Genomic DNA, 7,017 nt, shown 5'->3' with positions numbered 1-7,017 from the left:
AGAGGCAGCGACAGATGTGAGTGACTGGGGGGGGAGAGAGTGGGGAGGGGGGGAAGGCATGCGATCCATGCAGGACAGGCAAATGTACAACTAACCCCCCCCCCTAGCACTCCCCCTACCTTCTCCTATCACCCGGGGCAGAAGGGGGCGGGACACCGTGCAACCACTAGCAGACAGGAGCCAGGAGCAGGAAGGCAGACACACACACTCACCGTGTGCTCTGCACAAAGCGGAAGCCCTGCCCCGGCTTCCTCTCTGCCTGCAGCCAATCCCCTGCGGCCCGGCCGGCATGAAGGAGGGATAATGGGGACGGATAATCGCGGCGCCCCTCTAGGCAAGCCATGGCGCACCAGGGCGCCGCGGCCCCCAATTGGGAATCACTGGGTTGGGCCGCAAATATGTTTGTTGTGGGCCGCATGCGGCCCGCGGGCCGCGAGTTTGACATGCTTGGTGTAGGGTGAGGCATTGTCCTGTAAGTTGAATAGGTTGAAGAACTCCGTCTTCGCCAATGATCTGTTGCTTTGGTCGTCGAGGATTGCATACATCCGAATAGCCTTCTCAGGTTGTCCCTGGGGGTGCACTGCGACAAGGCATATTTTGGAGCAGGACATTTTGTCACCTTCTGTTCCGCAAACCTCAGTGCGCTGAAATGTGACGGATGTTGGCTCTCCTTCTCCTTCCTCCCCGCCATGCTCCGCTACAGAGGATGGGTTCTTGAGTTGGTGGAGTGTCAGCGCCTCTGGGTGTAACGATGTCACGTGCTTGTCACTTTCGCACACTGTGCATTTGATCTCTTCTTTACAGTCCCTGGCTAGGTGAGTCGTGGAACCGTAGCACCTGAAGCAAACTCTGAATTCTCCAAGTAACCTCTTGCGTTCCTCTAGGGACTTCATCCTGAACCCAAAGCACTTGTTGAGTGGGTGTGGCTTCTTGTGTATGGGACATTCCCTGTTTGGGTCCCTTGGTTCCTTGCCTCCGGCGACCGACTGATCGGGAGTAGTTTGGGTCGTGGGAGGCACGTCCGTCTTGTGGACCGAGATGGGTGTTTGGGTGTTACCATATCTCGTCACTGGTCTCTCGTTCCTCAGACTGCTTGCACTGTATGTGGTTTGCGCACCTAAGATGAAACTGGGGTCGTTCCTTGTCCTGGCTGCTTCGCGAATGAAGCTCAAGAAAACTGAGAATGGGGGGTAGACGACTTGTTTCTCCCTTTTGTATTTGGAGCCTTGTGAAATCCATTTTTCTTGGAGGTTGAAGGGTAGCTTCTCCAGGATGGGTCTCACTCCACGAGCTGAATCTAGGACGTTGAGACCTGTTAAGGAATGGTCTTTCCTTGCGAACTCCAGTTCTTGCAGCAGGTCCCCGAGCTCTCGTAACTTCGAGTAGTCTTTAGTTGTGTTCTTTGGGAAGCTGTCGACTCTTTTGAAGAGCGAATCCTCGAATGCTTCGGGGCTGCCGTAGAACTCTTCTAGCCTTTCCCACACTAGGTAAAGACCTACTTGGGGTTGGTGCGCGTTTGCCGCCCGCAGTCTATTTGCGTGCTCTCTGGATTCGTTCCCCAGGAACTTGAATAGCAGGTTGAGTTCTTCCCTCGCTTAGAAGTCCAAGCTGTTGATTGCGTCTTTGAACGTGAACTTCCACGTCCGGTAGTTCTCAGGGCGGTCGTCGAAGCTGGTGAGTCCTGCTTGCACCAGGCCACGCCGGATCATGTACTTGACTATGTCTGTCAGGCCTGAGGCCTCGGCGTGTTTGTCCCGTTCTGAGGTAGTTGCTGGGAGGGTCTGTGCGTTCGCCTCTTCCTTGGCGTGGACGCGTGACGACTGTTGGCCGGTGTGGGGGCTGTGTTTTCCCGTGTGGGTGTACCTGGATGGCAAGCCTGTTGTAGTGCATCCGTGTGCTCGCTGGCGTGTGGATCACTGTTGCGGCTGTGGCTATCCCAGGCAGCATGTACCACTGACGGAGCAGCGTCTTTTCCTCGTGGCCCCAGCAAATCTTCGGTGTCTGTAAAGTCACTCCCTCCGTGTTGAGATGCGCTGGTGTTTGCGCTGAAGAGGCTCCTTACGTAGTCTTCAGTGCGTTGGACTGGATCCTCTGAGGCTATCCGTCTGTACGGTTGCTCCCCGCCGTCCTGTCTCGCAGCTGCTTCTAAGACTTTGGCTTGGGCTATGGCGGCGTCCTCTTCTTTGCTTAGAGCTTCTAGATCCGCGTCTAATTCGGCCTTTCTGCGTGCAGCGGCGGCGGTAGCAGCGGCATTGGCAGCGGCGGCAGTAGCAGCGGCGGCGGCATTGGCAGTGGCGGCAGTAGCAACGGCGGCGGCATTGGCAGCGGCGGCAGTAGCAGCGGCGGCGGCATTGGCAGCGGCGGCGTTCTGCTCCTCCTCTTCTATGCGCGCTCTTTCTGCCCTTACGGCTGCCTCTCTTCGACCGTATTCGGCCCTGGCACGTGCGGCCTCTGCAAAGGCTCACGCCTTGGTAGCGCTTGCGCTAGCGCTGGACGCGTTAGATTGCGCTGATCTTGAAGAATGCCTGGATGTGCTTGAGCTCTGTGATGCGGTTTCCAGCAAAGAGTCTTTCCTCTTACTCTCGGCTTCCGTGATAGAGGTTCGCACGCGGCTGTCATGTGTCAAGTCAATTTTATGCTGTAAGTCCCTTTCTTGCAGGCTTTCACCGGTGTTAGCCCTGGCCAGGTAAGTAACGTATGCCTCTGACAGCCCTTGGTAGTGTGCGTGATCTATCTTTAATTGAGTTATTGCCTGCTCGAGCTGTTGTACAGAATTGTCAGCGCCAGCGACATTGCATATTCCAATTGTGGTAGTGTTCCAGGCCAACTCTAATTTAGCGCGGTGCGCTTCAATGTCAGTCTCGTATTTTTCGCGGGCCTTTTGTGTCAGTGTGACTGCCCGTTTGGGCCTTGCGCCTGCTTGCGCCTGTTGCAGTTGCGCAGCGGTCTCTGTGTCTGAGTGATCGCTTTCCTGCGTGATGTCTGGTGAGGCTCTGGGTTCTGCCATGCTGTAGGTGTGTGTAGGCCTTTAGCCAGTGCGTGTGGCGTGCGGTCTTTTACCTTGCCAGCGATGGGCGGCTGTCTCAGATGATGCCGAGCGGTGTCCTGCAGCGTGCAGCGTTGGGGTAGCTGTACTCACAGGTGTCCGGTGGCTCTGACCCGTGTCCTGGCGGGTGTCCGGTGGCGTGGCCCTTGATGGCGCTGGCCGTGGGGACGTGCGCAGGGGTAGGTGAGATGGTGGATCCTCACTATGGGACTGTGCAGGGGGTGGACTCAAAAAGACAGAGATGGCGATCAAGGCTCTGTGTGTAAAGTGCACTGTCAGTCTGCAAAGCTGCTGCCTTAGGTGCAGGGTAGGTGCTGGCTGTGCCCAGTGTTAATCTGCTTGCTTATTTTGCAAGGCTGCTGGCTGTGTCCAGTGTAAAGCTGCTGCTTCTCTGTAAGGCTGCGTCCATAGATGGACCAGCCGTGCTGAGGCGTGCGGACGCTCCGCGCTGAGCCCCTGCATCCTCAATGAGGATGCCTTGAGAGGGGGCTCACGCGAGCATCCGCAGGCATGCTGAGGCGTTGGAGATTTCAGCCGAGCGCCAAGCTGTTTTTCAGCGCGCTGTCGGCTGAAAACCTCCAATCACTGCACAGCAGCATCAATGTCACGGCGCCGGAAAAGCAGCAGGATACAAATACTTGTGGATGGTATGTAGTGGTGATTATTAGTTAGAAACCGGTAAAAAGAGATGGCCTCACCATGGGGGATGAACAGAGAAGGGGTTCTGTACTCACTGTCTCCAGGGTGGAAAAGGAAGTGAGGGGCAGTGTGGGTAAAGGGAATAGCCTTGGGACAGACTATCTAGGCCATGCGGGAGGGGGGGCAGACTAGCCCATTCTGGTGAGTATTACAGGGGCTGCAGTAGCAGCTCACTGATTCCATGCCCAGAGGCAAGAAACACAACATTGTTGCAAGTTACACAGGCACAGTATGTGTGTGCAAACTCCATGCAGCTGAGAATAAGATCTGACAGGCAGAAGCTGCAAGGAGAGAGGGGGGTGAGTCAGAAATGTAGTTCTTGTTCCATGACACATACCATCCCCAACTGTGCATGCAATGTCCTGCACACAATATATACCCTGTTCACTCACGCAACCACGTATTTGCAACTATGTACCGTTTGTCATCTTAACTCTATGCCCAGGACATGCTCGAAAACGAGAGGCAACTCCCAATACATTACTTCCTGGCAAAACATTTTATAAATAAATACATATGAACACAATTGTCTAAATAGTGCGTTAACTCCCACCGCCTACATACTTTTACTGGACTACCCATTCCAAGAAAGTGCTGAAAGATTCACAGTAGAAGCATGACAGGGCACACCCCATTGGCAACACATCCAAGCTTGCATCCCAGTAGGTGAAAGCACTGAATTTATTGGTAGTAACCTAAATGCCGATTTTTTGCTGACTGGAAGCTCGACGTGGGACACCGTGAGGAGGCCTGCATCTGATGGCCAGTCGCAGCTGGGCCACGACTCTCCGCCAGATCCCCCACAGCAACTGGTTTGTCTACCTTTTTTTATATGTATTGGGGGGCTGGGGGTCTTGCTATATGTATTGGGGGTCTTTTTATATGTATTGGGGGTGGGGGTCTGGGTATATGTATTGGGGGTCTTTTTAGTATGTATTGGGGGGAGTGGGGCTCTTTTATATGTATTGGGGGGTGGGGGTCTTGTTATATGTATTGGGGGAATTTTGCTATGTATTGGACGTGTGCAGAGGTATGCAATAGAGACTTTAAGGTGAAATTAAATAAGGCTTTCATTGCACCTGTTTCTTTAACACAAGAAAATCATCCACACATATGCAAATAAGCGGTCAAACAAAGCTTCTGTTCCACTTGGGAGTATTTCTAGTGAAACCTATGCAGTCCACAACTCCCTTTAGATTAGCATGTCTCCCAGCCCCAAACATATCTTGATATATGCAGATATACAAAAAGTCTTATAAAGAAAAGTCTTATCTGTTTCTTGTAGTTGGAGGGGAAGTCTTCTCTGTTCCTGGGTTGCTGCCTTTTCCTCAGGCTATATAAGCATTCAGGTTTAGAGGCTTTCCCCTGTGTCTTGCTGGCAGCGTGTAGGCTTCAAGACATTTGTTCCTATGGTCAGTCCCACAATTTGTGAGACTCAGGAAATCTCACTTCCTGTCTCAAAGGCAGGCTTTTCTAACAAACCTAATCAGCCAGATGGTGTTGGTTAATTGACTACAAGCAGTTAACCATCACACTGCTGGATTAGAGGCACATTTCCTGAACAGGAATAAATCCCCTGTTACAGGGGTCTTGTTATATGTATTGGAGGTCTTGTTATATGTATTGGGGGTAGTTGGGACTTTTTATATGTATTGGGGGGAGTGGGGGTCTTGTTATATGTATTGGGGGAATTTTGCTATGTATTGGGGGGCCTCGGGGAATTTTTATATGGGTTGGGGTATTTTTCATATGTATTGGGGAGGTTTTTTTTATATGGTGTGTGTGTGTATGTATGTATGTATATATATCTATATATATATATATATATATAATATATATATCTATATGTAGCGGTCATGTAAAATGGCTGCAGTCATCTCTCCTGCTGACAGTAAGGCCTGGTAAGTTGTGGGCATGCCAGCAGTAATTATGGAGGTTTGCCCTCACACCCTGGTTGAGGTGCCCTATGTATGGATGGGAGTGGTCACAGGCTCTGACTCCATGGTTAGTGATGTCAGAGGTGTGTCAGCCTCCAGAGTATACATAAGGCACAGCACTGATCCAAAGTTAGGAGTTCCTGTTGCTGTGCTGTTGCAGTCAGTAAGAGGCAGATGGAGGTCTGCAACATTGTTGCAGTAGTCTGGATGCAGAGCTGTGAGTCTGGCAGCACAAGCAGACAGAGACAAGCTGCCTGAGAGAACTGTGACCAGGGACCTGGCACAGGGCCGAGATCCCTGCGGGGATAGGGAACCCACCTATTAAGGGAAGGCGTACCTTTCGGAGGGAAGCAGCTGGAAGATGGAGGGCTAAGTACACCCCATTGTGGAGGGCAGCTAGCCCACCTCAACCAATAAAGATGCTTTTATTCGAACACCCTCTCGTGTACATGTGTGGAGTGAATGTACAGAGGGGAGCACCACAGAGGAGTTCCTCGTCAGGACCATCCCCAAGTGACCGAAGGGACCCTGATGAGGTGGAGGCGCTGCACTGGAACTAGGTGAGACTCAGACACTACCTCAGCTGCCTGTCTGGACGGGTTCTCCCCACACACCATCATGCGGGAGGCTCAGGGGTACTGTTGCCAACAGGTGCACCACCAGACATCACTACCATGTAATGGGGACCGGTTAGACCACAGGGGCCAATGTGAGATTGGGTGGGTCAGGCCGGGCCAGAAATACCGTTACATATATATGGGTTATATGTATTGCTTTTTATATGTATTGGGTAGGTGGTTGTTTTGTAGGCATTGCAATACTGCCGACACGGGAGGGGGGCCTGCTTAAAATGTTTGTCTGGGCCCCACAAAAAACCTGCTGCCCAGTTACTGGGGCACACTCCATGTATATGTAGCCCTGCTTCTTATCACTAGCAAGCTGCTACTCTGTGCTGTATTACCTGCCGGCTCACAGGGCCTGAGTCTCTGCCACGGAGAGCCTGGGGTGCGCGCAATATATATATCGGGTGCAGCGCCTCCACCTGCGACAGCTCCCGCCAAAGGGGGAGTGGGTCTTCGCAGGACGTATATGCAAGAATTACACTTACACAGCCAAGTCATAAAACCAATCTCTTTTACTTGCAGACTAAACTCACAGTACATTACAAGCCATGACCTGTTAGCGCTGGAACCTGCAGTTCCGCAATCTCTGGCCTTGCCTGATGCACCGCCCGGCGGTAGTCCTTTTGTTTACCCCCTCCGAGATCCCCTCGTACGTCCGTTGGATGAGGATGACCCCACCCATCCTTTGATTCACTATGCCGATCCGTGTTCA

The sequence above is a fragment of the Ascaphus truei genome, chromosome 2 (genome assembly GCF_040206685.1).
Source record: "Ascaphus truei isolate aAscTru1 chromosome 2, aAscTru1.hap1, whole genome shotgun sequence".
In the NCBI taxonomy this organism is placed as follows: domain Eukaryota; kingdom Metazoa; phylum Chordata; class Amphibia; order Anura; family Ascaphidae; genus Ascaphus; species Ascaphus truei.
Note: the sequence above shows the minus strand (reverse complement) of the source record.